This window comes from Thamnophis sirtalis, unplaced genomic scaffold (assembly GCF_051295495.1).
Source record: "Thamnophis sirtalis isolate CommonGarterSnake01/CBP01778 unplaced genomic scaffold, rThaSir2_p1.2 scaffold_5, whole genome shotgun sequence".
Taxonomy (NCBI): Eukaryota; Metazoa; Chordata; class Lepidosauria; order Squamata; family Natricidae; genus Thamnophis; species Thamnophis sirtalis.
The window spans coordinates 40,827,796-40,843,326 of NW_028261385.1; the positions used below are offsets into that span (position 1 = coordinate 40,827,796).

The following is a 15,531-nucleotide window of genomic DNA, read 5'->3' on the forward strand; positions in this document are numbered from 1 at the left end:
CCCTTATATGAGTTATTCACATATTCACCCACCAGAAAACATCAATAATATATTCCTTGCATTTCCTGCAGCCAAATAGTTCCTTGGTCTTTTTGGTGTTCATTCATTGGGCTTCTTTAGCTATATACGATTTTACATCCTCAGAGCTCTGAATGCAAAATATGATACCCCGGGCCATAATTTAGGTTTGTTAGTTTGTCTGAGAAATTTTGGATTCATAACAACATTTACAGTCATTTATATGCAATTTAAGAATTTTGTTTCTATGGGTGAAATAGTATTTTGTATTTAATGACTAACGTAATATATATTCTACAATGTATAAGAAAATGCACTTTCTTATGTTCTGAGCAATTTAAATGAAACAAAAATGATGGACTAGAGATGATAATATAATCTTGAGAAAGCTGTCTACAAATACAACGTCTCTCAGTGAAGCAAATGTCATGACATAATTGTGGTTGCAGCTAAAAAGCTAGTTTTGCTTTCTTTGAGCATTTAGATTACATAGCATACCATATATCCTACTTTCTTTCATCACTAGTATTAATCAGAAGGAACTGTATTAAAATAATTTGGGTGATACAGTTAAGTGATGCTTTAAAAGAAACTTCTCTAAAAGAATTGCTATTCAGACACAATCTCTCATTATAAAGCACTTTTTTTCTTAAATTCAATTTAAAATTGCACATCTTAAATGTGTGCAACTATTTTTTTATTTTTTTGGTAGTTTTCTGATGTTTTTGACTGTCAGATCCTTGAGATGGATGAGGAAGAAGATGAAGTTCCTTCTTTAAATTTGCAAGAGTTCTGCATCCAGTTGCTTCCATTGTGGTATGCAATATTATGTATAATTGCTTCAACTAAATATGAATACAGTACACAATGCCATGTAAAAATAAATAAAAGGACAGACTATGGAATGATGCAACATAATCCTCTAAAATGTCAACTACAAAAGTATTAATGTGCTATCAGAATCTCATAATGTCCAGGTTTACCTCTTTGAAGATGCCCTTCCAGAATCCAAACTCATTCAAGAATTCAGCTGCTTATTCTTAGCATCCCTGGAAAGATAAGAATGCAAAATAGGAGCTCATACAAAGATCTTATACAATAAATTGCCTGTATGAGAAAAGGTCTATCTTCAGATAGATCCGAAAAAAATCAGGGCTTTAAAAATAGGACAAAAATAGGACAAATTGAATTAGAAAAAAATGGCACTGAAATCCAGTCCTTAAAAAAAAAAAGACTTAGAAATTTTTGACCCATCAGAGACACTCAAATAAGCCAAATTTGAGGGTAGAAAGGGAAATGCACTGCCTAGGTTATGTACTAGTCTATGGCCATAATAAAGATTTGATTTGAGGTTTGCCTTCTCAGTTAGATTGTCTGGAAAACACCCATCCTTTATGTTACAGCCATATAAAAAACATTGAGCATTTCTGTTTCATTGATCAGCTTCTTAATGGTATTAAAACAATATAATATAATGATTCAGATTCAAATTAATTTGCACAACTTAATATCATTTTATCCAAAGTAATTCCCAATAATTCAATAGTAGCTCATGATTAAATCACTGCAGTTATGATAATAACCTTACTCCTAAAAATATACTGATTTTAATTTTTCTGTTGACTCAACAGCATATCATGCAGTAATTTAGTATAAAATCCCTCTTAAATTAATTGACAGTATATGTCTAGTGCTGTTCAACATAGATGTAAGAAAGAATCTAAAATATAGTATACCTACAATTATTTGCATTTTAATATTAAGAGTGTGTGGCAACACTTAGGCAACAGTAATCCCCAAGCTATATTAGCCACAATGTTTTTGTTAATGGTGAATCAAATGAAAACACAACTCAGAAAAGATTGCATTTCTCATGCAGATATAACAACAAAATAGCTGCCCAAACAGAATTATTACAAATATGAAAAGCATCTAAATCTGAATGCAAAATGTGGACTTTGGTTGTACTGTATGACAAATAATTTCTATGCAAACTGGCTAGCTGTAGAAAATTAAGTAATTCTGAAATAATAGGGCAGACGTTCTATTTTTAAAGGTATAAAAAATACACAAACCTAAAATATCTTCAAATTTGTTTTTGTCTATTAAGCTAACAATTCCCAAAGTGTTAGAAAAATAAAGAAGCTCTCTATTCTGCCTTTTCAGCTAAGCTTTTCCTGGGAATAAGAACCAGTATACTAAGCAGAACTAGTATTATTGTTGCTCTCAAATCCTTGACTTATCTTTGCAAGAATTTTAGTGTGAGCTCCTGCCTCAGACCCCGAAGGCAACCTATTTCAAGACCTCAGGAAGTAGAGTTATTTTCTTCAGTTTTTCATTACCCTACTTTAAAAAAAAACTAAACTTGAACTAATTGAAAAATCTATTCATGACTTTAAAAAAACAAATTATGGCTTAAATGATTCTGCTTAGCTGAAAAGTACACAGAAAAGGAGAAAAATAGCTCAGGCGTGTTGAAGGACTAAAAATGCACATGAATCAATTATGAAAAAGAGAAGATCTCTTTGAATGGTGAAAAGCTGATTGGAATTAAGATAGGCTTTGTTCATAACTGCAAGGTACAAGTAGAGGACTTTTCAGAAAAACAGAAAAGGGGGATTTGGGAGTGTTTAGCTGCTTAGTACTATAGTGCTTTAGAGCCCATGTGAAAATTTGCTGCTAGCTATTAATCATCATTGTGCCTTTGCAAAGAAGCTGTTACAATGATGGCTATATGTCATTATATTCCCACTGTATGTAACGAATCAGGAAGCTGGGAAAGTTGGATAAGAGCGGCTGGCAAACTTTTTAGTAGTGGAATCTATTTAAATAAATTTACATCACATTTACTACTTTCTTGGGTATGGGAATCATGCTTTAAAATGAAACAATATGCTGTGTTCATGGGCCCTGATCTTTTATTCTCCTGTCTCTGAGCCCACTCTCCAGGTCAGCCTTTGCCAGCACTGACAGCATGCTTTTCTCATAGCCTTCTCATAGCCTTTGGTTGCTTTCAAGTTCAATTTAGCACAATAAAGTTGTTATGCATGACAGTTTCGAAAGCAGAATAGGTGGTGTCTAAGCCTGCTGTGTCGCTACAAAGTGGGCTCATGCTCTGCCAGCCAGCTCAGTTACTGAAGCCTTGCTGGTGGGACACTGCAGTGGACCTCCAGACGTTCCCATCCTGACCAAAGCAATTAGCTTCAAACTGCAAGAAGCCACAGGGTCACACTCCTGTTCAGCGAGGCTCCATCATTTAATGTGCTGCAATAGATTTTAGAGCTGAGTTGATTTATTCTGTTGTGCTCCCTTTTTAGTGGTCTTTATACAGATGTGTAAAAGGATCAAGGAAAAATTTTAAGTCACCGATGGTTCAAGGGGGATGTTGTTGTTGTTGTTACTATTTGGTTGTTTAAAAGAAGAAATCTAAGACTTTGTTTTGCATTCCTTTTACAAAGGAATGGACTTGAAACATGTCAGCCTTAATTCCATTAGGCTGATATGGCTAAAAGAGAACCCCGAGGTGCCAAGAGTGGGACGTGAAAAGAAGTGTCTCTTTTAGTAAGCTTCACCAAGCTGATAATAAAAAAGCCTTAAAATATAAAAGTTGTCAAATCAGTTTCTATTACTGATTTCACATATGTACGTAAACATTTTTAAAAAATGCATCCACTTTAATTTAAAATCAACTAATTTTAATTAAAGGGAATATCATTTCAGATATCGCCATTTCCATAAAGTAAAAGAAACAAATTGGACATAACTCCTGAAACATTTTAACAAAGTGAATCCCATCAGTATACTTCTAACAAAAAGCATGCTTTGAAGGACTGATATTAAGGACAAAACAGAAACCTCTTAGTTCCCATTTGAAATTTATATAATAGTGTTAATATGCAAGTGTATTACTAATTTAATATCAATAATTTTTCTATCAAATAGGATATGGACGGTAACTAAACAGACTTCTTTACTTTTAACTATTGTTTTTAAACTTTGAGAGATTAGCTGCCATGAGTTCACTTTTGAGAAGTAAGGATAGAAGTTTTTTTAAAAAAAAAATACCACCAAAAGATTAAGATAAGCGTTAAAAGAAGTTGCAAGATAGACTAGAGGTTTTAGAGTGACAATTTCTCCAGCTGCCTATGTACTTTGAATAATTGATCCTTCCTGGCTGGTCTTATTCGCTTAATTCTCTCTGAGCAAGCAATATCTGATTATTGTATAAGTAAAAAAAAATAACATAATGCTAATAATTATAATAATCTTTGCGAGTTGTGCAAAACTCAGATGTTCACTATAAATATTTAACTCCATGAACTTTTGGTTTACTTTAATGGGGCAAAACCAGCATACATTTGGTATGCAAAGTAACATTTTGGGAAATGTAATAATATTGTAGAGGCCACTAGGCTGGGGAAACTAATCTGGTATGTATTGAAAACTGGACTGTATATTATAGCATTTATTTTCTACCAATGATAAAGAGGTTGCTCCTGAATAATGTAAAAGATTAAAAATAGCATATTCAGATAGCAAAATAGAAGAAGCATGCATATATATTGTGCATAAGAAGACCATATTAATCAACAGCATTATGCTTGTTTGAGCAAGTAAGCTATTTCCACAATTTGAAAGACAGTCAAATATACAGCTAAATACACCTCAATAGAATATGTTGCAAATCCTCTTTCAAAATGGCTCCTTTGGTTATTTACAAAAGTAGCTGTTAGAGGAGATTGATAAAGCATCATTTTGCCAAAATATTAACTGATACTTCTTGGTTTCCACTCCCAAAGACTATTATCTATTATCCCTAATTATTCCAGGAATCAAATTGGTACCCATAGGTATTCCACACGGGGAATTTAAGAGGTAGGGGGTACATGAAAATCACAGTGTTTTTAGTGGGTACATAACACTAATCTTACCCTAATGTATTGATATTAACAACAATGAAATCTTGTGGAAGTTGAACCCTAAATTTAGTCTGGATGAAAAGATTATTTATATTTTTAAAGACAATCAGAAACTGTCATTAAAAGGTTTAATTTTGAAGAACATTATCTACTTTACTTACAAATGAAAATCCAGGCTAATGAGTTACAAATTCTGCCCCCAAAGTTTGATTTCTATAATTCCAGTTAGTTGATCTTTCTCCAGTAATATTGACGTTAATGGATTTACTAGAAATAAAGATAAGGTTGCTCAGTGCCTAAGACGCTGAACTTGTCGATCAGAAAGGTCAGCAGTTTAGCCGTTTGAATCCCTCATGCCATGTAATGGAGTGAGCGCCCCTTACTTGTCCCAGCTTCTGCTAAGCTTACAGTTTGAAAGCATGTAAAAAGGCAAGTAGAAAAATAGGAACCACTTTGGTGGGAAGGTAACAGTGCTCCAGGCGCCTTCGGCGTCTAGTCATGGTAGCCACATGACCATGGACACGTCTTTTGACAGTGCTGGCTTTTCAGCTTTGAAAAGGAGATGAACCCCCTAGAGTCAGGAACATAGCACATATGTGTGAGGGGAACCATTACCTTTATCTTAGAAAGAAATATAATCATAATCCATCAAGGATATCCTATTGTTTAGACTTCCTATATAACCACAGAAAACCATGTTCATCCTATATGGGATTATTCTATTATTCGTCCTCACTACTGTTGACTTTAATCATTCATGATTTAAAACATGACTCCTTTGCTACCTCCAGATGTCTAGGAAATATTAGCCTATGCAAGACCATCCACCGAAGGGGCTTAAAAATGAAGTTTATGATCAAAGTGTATTTTTAATATGGGTCATGAAAAGGGGCAAGGCTTTGATTTTATAAGCATGGCCACATGTTCTGAACCCCCCCTCTGGCCTGTGAGTAACGCAGACACAGGCTTGGCTATTTGCCACTCTTTAACCACAGGAATTACAACTCCGTTGGCTGAAAGCCCAGACAACACTCTCATGCAAGAAGGATTGCCAGCAATCCAAACCAAACAGAATGGAAATACAAAACAGACCAGACAAGAGTTCCTCAAGACTGTTACAAACGGTTGTGTCCTTTAAAAGGACTCATCCCAATTTCTCACTTATATACTCTCTTGGGAGGGGCCAAGCCACAACCACCTGAGCTTGATTATCTCTTATGAGTCTGCCTCCGCAGCTGCTGCTTGTCCATTTCTCCGCCCTCCTATGCCTGGCATCAGGAACAAACTGCCTTGAGTTCTCCCCACTGCTCCTTGCCTCAGGCGTCTCCTAGTGGCCAACCAGCCTCTCTGGTCCCTGCTCTGAGTCAGAACCCTGCCCATGGTCCTCCACATCTTCCATAGCAGACTCATAGGGTTCCTTGCTATCCGAATCCATCAGCAGCTCAAACGGATCCTGCTGGGCCACAACAGCCACCATTATCTCTTTTTTGGTATACACAGGTCACATCTGTACACATGGATGATCAACTTTTATATACTTGAAATAATCTGAAATTTGCAACGAGATTGCTAATTGCAGTTATTAAAAAAGCTGTGAATGGCTTAGAATTGACATGGAGCCTGAAAAAGGTTGTCTCCACTTATGGTATGTTTTAGCAAACTGAGGAATAGGTTTGTCACTGACAACCAGATTTATTTCTGAGTTTGCAATAGTTATTTCCCATTTAAATATCCTTCATAAGCATAAATGTTTCCTAAAGATAAAGGTATACCCCTAAATATACTTACTACAAAGTTACTTCTAGAGAACCAGTGCATCTACTTTTGAACAAATATGCTTAGAAAAGGTATATATCATGCAAGCGTTCTAATGCACTAAAGTATCCCAATAAGTGAATAGATTCTTCTTTAGTAAATGTTAGTCCCCAAAATGCTATAAAACTGTTGTTTTTTATAGTCTAGATGTGATTAGCTAGTCTAAAGCAGTTTTAGATCAAGATTAACTTGATTCAGTTTTTTGAAAGAGTGTTTGTTCACTCTTCTATAGATAGACGGAAAATTCTTCTATATTGCAGCTACAAACACCTATTGGGTTGAGAAATTAGACACTTCAGATTACAGCATATAATAGTGTGGTGTTTAAACTCATAAAAATAATGCCTAGATGCGAAAGACAGCGTTTTTGTTTAACTCCTGAATTATAAGTTATTTTTTCAATTCTCCCTGCTAAACAGTTTTGAAAGGAGCAGACAACTATCACATATTGGATGATGTACAGTTACAATTCTAACAGCCTAGGAATGAGGGTTTAGTAATATCTGCGGTAGCTCAAGTATCCTGATTTTGTATGCATTTACTTTGTTGTAACTAACAAACCTTGCTAACTCCATTATAAATTTGCTAGTATAATTTGATTGCTTATTAGTAACATATGACTATCACTAAGTGTTGTATCTTATGATTGATGAATGCATTCTATTTTATTTTTCTTATATACACTGAGAGCATTTGTATCAAAGACAAATTCCTTGTGTGCACAAACATACTTGGCCAATAAAGAATTCTCTTCTCTTCTATTCATTTAAATTTGCCAAAGGTATTAATTCCTTGAACTTTTATTTTATTTTTACTTTTACTTCATATTATTTTCTAGTTAAACATTACAAAAATCAACTTGCTTTCAGATCATGGTGGAAGAGTGGATGTTATAGTATTTGGCAACAAAAGGGCAATAAGGTCACAAAGCAGTTTTCCCTAATTACATTTACCCATACATACATCATATCTATGTGCTTATAAAATTAGTACCATTGTGGTCCATATTAAGGCAGATCAAACTTCAAACTTAATATCATTTGTTTCAACTTTCTAGGATGTGACTAAGGAGCCAATCTTATGCATACTTACTAGGCATACTTTGATCACACTGTTGTGGCTGCCATCTTGACTTTTTGACCCTGCCTGCAAATACTCCTGATAATAATTAACAATAATTGCTCCCCTTGGGGACTCTCTCAACAACTTTACAGACTTTGGAGGCACAGTCTGCTCATCAAAATTAAAACACCCTGTAAGAATATATATGAGGAGGGTTGTGATTGTAGTTTCATTTTGGGGAGTTTTGTTGTTGTTTTTCGCGATTGCTAATTTCTGATAATAAAAAGTTTCTTTTTTTTCATTTTTAGTACATTTCATAAATAACTATACAAAAATGTAATTCTATACACACACAGGTGTTAAAACACAATTTTCAGACCCAATAATTATATTGCAATCTTAAACTTAATTGATAATTCAATCCAAACAGCATTAAAACTTTATGCAGCTGTAGTATTGAGTTTAGGGGGACTTACTTCCAAACATATCTGTTAAGTACTGAAATTTCTTACTTTCAATATGCAGTGTAATGTTGTGATATAAAGTAAAAAGTGATGCATTTTCTTGAGGTCAGATTTATTTCTGTTAAATAAGTAACTGGCATTAAAAACAGTCAAAGAGAACTCTCTTGAGCATTAACCAAATAAGTCTTTGTTCATAGCTGTCATAAAAAAAGTTGATCAAATAAGCATTTATTTCTTCTGTTTTGCATTTCATATACATTAAGAACTAGAATGTGAATATAAGCTATGTTAAGTTATCTTCATGCTTTCTCAAAGTTAATTACATTTTTGCTCACATTCTTTCTTTTTATAAATAACTGGTTATAGAAATGTAGCATCTGTATGCATTGAAACCCTCTAAAATATCTTTGGATCTTTTGCACAAGTGCTGAATAGAAAAACATGTTCTATTTTCTACATCAACATGATTTTCTACCATGTCTTTAATCATCCTAACTTATGTTTATTTTTTTCTTTTTCACTGTAGACTATTATTTTACATCCAACCAATTGGATTTCTATCGTGTGCTTCATCAAAATAAATACCCTTCCATTCTTGAATCTATATATTTATCTAAAGTATCTAATCAAGCACTTTCTACCTGTAAACATTCATGAATCCTATATGGTTTGAATCTTGTGAGGCAATTTTTTAAGCAGGCTACAAACACCCTAGCATTAAAATGCAGATTATGTTCTTTCAGTTGGAAAAGACTGCAAAACTTGGGAGGGGGGGGGAAAGAAATCTAAATGTTTGCACTAAACAAGTACATCTAAGTTGTTAGAAGTGGGATTTGCGAAGTTGCAATTTCAATGCTTTAGCTAATGAGTAAATGCTAGATTGTATCGACTGTGCTAAATAAGCTTGCATTTTGCATTTGCATGAAGTGTAATGGTATCAATTGACTGGTTCTTTGTGGTTCTTATAAAAGTACCCTTGAATGTTTTGATGGAGGGAAGAAATGCAGACAATAATGCCATGATAGCTGAATGTCAGCAGTAACTTTGAACCTAAATTAGTTTCATTATCCCTGTGATTCCACATACTGTAGATATACACACTGCAGCTGGGCCTTCAACAGTGTCTTTTATTGCTTCAGCTCAAGCTTAGTTTTAACTATCATTCATTCTTGCTGTATGTATTTGTACAGCAGTGCACAGCTTTCAAATCAGCCTTGCAATAGCTTTTAAAATAACAGAAAACCCAGTTTTAAAACAATGCTGGTCACTTACTAATGAGGATCAGCTTATTGCAAAGAGGCCCCAAGTCTGGGCTGGATGACAAGTTCAAGCACCATCTTGCTTGATTTTACTTGAGCTGTGGATAATCTAGGAACTGTTAAACATCATTGGATGCTACATTATATTTGGTTAGATAATCCAAAAATTTCACTTAATAGGGGTTGGGAGTATGCTGCTAATATCCAGCTTTATATCTTTACCCTGTCTCAGTGTTTTGAGGATATGAGACTCCAGGTGGAGAAGAACTGGCTAGTAGTTAACTACAAAGCTTTTCATGATTAGGGGCCAGTGGTGGGGCCAGTCAGAGGTGGTATTTACCAGTTCTTCAAACTACTCAAAAATTCCGGTACCGGTTCTCTAGAACTGGTCAGAATCTGCTGAATAACACTGTGGAAATGAATGTACTTGTCCAATTAGATCTGAAGGGAGGTCTTCTAAAAATGCTATCTGGTGAGACCCACAAAAAGAGCTTTTTCTGTTATGGCGTCTTCTCCCCTCAGACATCAGATTGGCTCCAACCCTGTTGGCCTTGTATAGGGCCTCAAAGACTTGATTATATCACTGAAGCAGGACAGAAGTAGAGCCCTTGAGACCCAGAATCATGACACTGAAATGGACAAAAAAATAAACTGAAATAAATCAATATATTTATAAACCATATGTACTGTATCTTTAATATTACTATAGTTATATAAGAATCAGAACATGACTGAATAACACAAAAACATAAGCACTACTTTGCTGAATCATCCTTATATAAATGTCTCTACCATTTAGATTTCAGAAGTGATCAGACAGTTCCCCCATCAGATGAAGAGACAACATTCTTAATTTATTTCTGTTTGTATTACTAACTCTTGGTGGGAAGAAGATTAAACTTGATCGTTCAACTTCAGCAGTAGCTACGCCCTGTTAAGTTGCACTATAGTCTTACTGTATACACACACAAACAAAAGAAATCAAATTACAAAAGACTTAATCTCTGGTAGATGGATAGTTACTAATGTTTACGTAAGTCATAAATCTATAAAATAACATTTGCAGTGCCACCTAAATGAACTGATATTACTCAGAATCCCAAGGTAGCGCGCCTAGAGGGCACCATGTTGGGGAGGCTGCTATGCACATAATTAAATGCAGTTCATATTTCACATTGAGCAGTTGGCAGGTACATTGATTTCTCCAGATGTGGTTATTTTGCTTGATGACTAGAAGCTGAATGTGAGAAATGATTTCATTCAGCTTTGCTTCTGAAGTGATAAGGAAGCTGTGTAAAGGTAAGGAGGAATCCCTCTTTACAAAGAAAGTTGCAAAAGTGAAATAATTCTTTTTAAAAATCCATCATTGTGCTAAATCTTATTGGATCACTTTTAGTCTTGCACCAATAATCCAATTTGGGACAAGATATTTGAACAAGATACATCTGTACAAAATTTCAAAAAGCTTTTCCATGATGAAGGTTGACATGAAACAACTTTGTGAGGTGTCCTTGTGAAGCAACATAACCCACCACTTCACTTCATGTCATTCCAAAGACATTCTTTTGTATAACCGCTAGGTCACCAGTTCCTGTTAGTGGAAATGTCAAAGAAGGCTCCTAAACCAATTAGGATATTCAGTGAGACAAATGACATTAATACTGTTCCTTGACAATGTAAGCACATTATTTATATGTTGTGAAATATCTCTTCAAACAAAGTATGACCATTTTATATACAGTATTTTTCGCTCCATAATGCGCACCTGGCCATAAGATGCAGCTAGATTTAGAGGAAGAAAACAAGAAAAAAAATCAGGCAGAGCCTTAGAGGACAACAGACAGGTGCCCTCTCATGTGCCAGCTCTGCCTATTGACTCCTGCACTGCAGAAAAGACACAGAAGAGGCAGGCAATAACAAAGACAGAAGAGGTGGGGTTCAGCACTGTAAAATGACCCCGCCATCACAGTCTGGCTACTATTCACCAAAGGACTGGCACAGGTCCACTGTTGGGGACCCGTGAGGTAATACACTTAATAGTCTGTGATGCAATATTCGCTCCATAAGAAGCACAGACATTTCCACCTGCTTTTTTGGGGGGGGGAGTATATCTAATAGCGAAAAATACAGTAAGTCTATAAACACTTGCTTTTCTTTTTTGGGGGGGATTTCTTATTTGGTTTCATAGATTATGTTGATGATGATAGAAGGCAATCCAAAACTGGGGTGGTCTTTCTAGTTCCATGAAAATGGCTATCGTTGTCCTTAAGATTTATTTGACTTCAGCTCCCAAAACCTGCCCATGCTGGCTAGGGATTATGGAAATTAAAGTCAAGCACATCTGGAGAGCAACAAGCTGGAGAAGAATAATATAGTGTCTCCTGAAAATTATGGGAATGTTTTTAAAATATAGATGATAATTATCTTGGACAGGCTATAACTCATAAAAAACTTAAATGATGTCTTTAGAGTCCCTAAACGTTGAATGCAATTTGCATTACAATGACAGATAATCAATATTCTTTTGAGAGTTAGTGTTGAACAGTGTCTAAGTACATGATCTATTAAGCCTCTTGATCAGCTATAATCCCAACCTTAGGCTTGCAGGCCTAACATAAAACACAACCTCAAACCCTGTCTTCAATATGGGAATAATAAATAACGTTTCCATTTGCAGCATCAGTTTATTTCTGCCATCTTTTCAAATCATCTTTTCAAATCCAAGCACCTTAGACTTTTTCTGCTCTAAAAGCATAACAGAGAATAGCAAAATATGTCAAATTATATAATCTTATTAATACAAATCCAGCTCTTGATAAGTGAATACTATTTTGCTTTCCTTCATCCTTTTAGAAATTATTCAGCTGTTTAAAATGATGCAGCATTCTACCTTTTGGAACCCTTCCAAAGACCAGCACAAGTGGAATGATGATGATGATTTTATTTTTTACTTACTTTTTCAAGCACATTCAAAGCGACTTTTTATTCACATCCATTGATTCAGTTGCTCTTTCTTCTTCTCTTTCTTCACAGTATATCCATTTCCTTGCTTCCCTTAAATAAGTATGCTATTTATATTACTGATGCTTTTTTAAGTTTATCCAACTTTTGTGGGGGGTGGTTAGCCTGCTTTAAGTTTAAAGATTAAGAAGTTTATTTTAAAAAAACTTTATTAATTTGCCACAATTAAATAGCAGGATACACTGAGATTGTTAGTATATAGTTCATCATATCCATCCCCATCCCCACTCCCCGCTCAGAGAACAATCTTTCCTTGAGCCCAAGAAAGGAGATAGTATTAGGAAGAAAGTCAGACTAGCTCTCGAGTCATTGGTGTATGAGAAGAAAGGGAAGAAAAACTCAGATTAGCAAGATTCTCTAGTCTTCTGTATGATAGTGGCAAATATCTGTAGCTCGGGTGTAGGATGAGGGTGAAGGTTCCTTTTCTGGCCTTGAAGGTTGGTTTCTGAACGTTTCATTACTAGGCTAAGTAACATCTTCAGTGGCATTTAGGGGATGTCAGTGTTATGCTGTTTATAATGAAACATTTGGAAGTCAACCCACAAACTTGCAGAACGAATCTTCATCCTTTTCTTTGTTAGTCAGTTTCCTGATCTGGACTAGACTATCAAGAGGCTGACAACCACTAACTGCAAAAGGGACTAATAGCACCCAGAATAGGACAACTCACCATGGCCAATTCACCACAGCTATTTTGCTGTGGCCATTTTGCAATGGCCAACTCACCATGGCCTATTGCCACATGGATTGTCCCATGGCAAATTGTCCTGCAGCAAGTTGGGCATGGAAAGTTGTCCCGTGGTGAGTTGGCAGCAACAAGATGGCATAGTGAGTTGGCTACAGCAAAATAACCATGGCAAGATGGTGGTGGCAAGTTACACTGGTAGCACCATACCAGTGTAATAAATTATCTATACATCTGGCAGATATGATCAGAGTCAGGGTCAAGAGAGGCCTCATTCCCTCAACACTTGACTATGTAGGTTCACTTTGCTAGTCTGATGGCATGAGTAACATATATAAACAGACATGTGTGTGTGTGTGTGTGTGTGTGTGTGTGTGTGTATATATATATATATATATATATATATATATATATATATATATATATATATATATGTGTGTGTGTGTGTGTGTGTGTGTGTGTGTGTGTGTGTGTGTGTGTGTGTGTGTGTGTTTTCTGAGTTTTTGCGGGTGTTAGTATGTAGGTCTTTGGTTATTCGGGTTTTCTCCCGCGTAAAATTGGAGATGTCTTGGCGACGTTTCGACGAAGTCTCATTCGTCATCTTCAGGCTTGGTGCTTCCAGGAGCAATGTGAGATCTCGGCTGTTTCTTCCTTTTAACTGCCAGTGGGGGTTTGAACTGATTGGGTGGGAGCTTGGCTGTGTCCTGATTGGGTGGAGGTGTGTCCTGATTGGGTGGGATTTTACGCGGGAGAAAACCCGAATAACTAGAGACCTACATATATATATCTTGATTTAACCACATTTGAGTGTTCTGCCTTACACCATACTGGCCTTTAGGGGGGTTTGTGATGTGTTTTACCCCTTGCTTCTCTGTATTTGCATAAGATACCCTGTTTCCCCCAAAATAAGACTTCCCTGAATAATAAGTGCAATCGGCTTTTGAGCACATGCGCTATAAGAATACCTCCCCTAATTATTGCAACACAGCAGCAGCCATGAGGTGACCATGCTCGCCACCTCCTGCACCTGAAAAATAATAAGACCTCCCCAAAAATAAGGCCAAGTTCTTATTTTGGAGGTCAAAAGAAAGTAAGACACTGTCTTATTTTTGGGAAAACACAGTATGTACAAAATAATTATTTTCTAAAACAACCTTTGATTACTTTGTTTATTTGAAAGAATTTATTTGTTATTGTCATTGTTCCTAGTTTCTTCAGAAAAAAATATAGTATTAAAATAAATCCTGGATTGCTTTATAAGCAAAGACATGATTGCACTGGATGATATTTCATCTACTAGAGTAGATTTTTAAGGGCAAAGTGTTCTCTGCTAATTTCTCACCTATAACAATTTCTGTGGTCTTTGTGTCAGATTACTTACTCTAGGACACACCAATTTAATTTCCCATATTGCCCTTTCCATTATACATATGGAAATTTAAATGGAAGCTTTTACACTTAGAGACTTTTTTCAAACAGAATCATAACATAGCCATCCATTTAGATGCTGAGAATCTGGCAACTTTCCAAGAATTAGCAGGTGCTAATAATCTGTTGGTCTATGCAGACTTTCAAAGGACAGTCTGTAGTCAGAAAATGGAGCATGATAAGCTGGATATATTCACTGAATTTTTCAAAGAGGTTCAAATCCATATTTTACATCCATTAAGCAGCCTTGAGCAGCGGACTCAATTTAAGATACTACCATAATAGTGGTCACACACACACACACACACACCAGTCAGTCTGCTGGATACCCATGTTCAGACACTATTTCTTGGAACTTCTATCATCATGCTATAAATTATTTGAGACAAAACGTCATCAGCATCCTCTTTATGCAAAACTAACTTTTACTAAATCTTTGTCTCTGTCCATTCCTCTTTTGCAGCAGATAATAGAATCTTATCCAAATGCTTGGCTTAGAAAGAAGATAGCTGTCTCTTAAATTACAATGATTGGGACTATAGATTGGGACTATACCAGAAATAATTTTGTTTTGAAAAAGATATATACATATACATATTGTTATGTCATGTGACATACTGAATGGAAGAATTTACATCTATTGTGTATTAGAATCATGTTAATTTATTAAGATAGAGATCGTTTATTGACAGAAACAAAAACTAACTCCCTTTTGTGTATTAGAATAATGTTAGTTTATTCAGATAGAGATAGTTTATTGACAGCAAACAAAAACTAACTCCCTTTTTTTCTTTTTGTATCCTTGAGCCAACTTCAACTGCTTGTACTAATCCCTGAAGTCTCCTTGGCAAGAATTTTGG

At 35.5% G+C, this 15,531-nt stretch overlaps 1 long non-coding RNA gene across 2 annotated transcripts in view; it reads right to left on the minus strand.

Moving 5' to 3' along the window:
- The window catches only part of LOC106540307 (uncharacterized), a 149,354-nt gene that overhangs the window by 41,881 nt on the left and 91,942 nt on the right, over positions 1 to 15,531 (minus strand). For both annotated transcript variants that reach the window (XR_015696676.1, XR_001312863.2), the window contains one exon: positions 1,002 to 1,067. This is a non-coding gene — a long non-coding RNA (uncharacterized LOC106540307). The remainder of the gene's footprint in view (positions 1 to 1,001; positions 1,068 to 15,531) is intronic.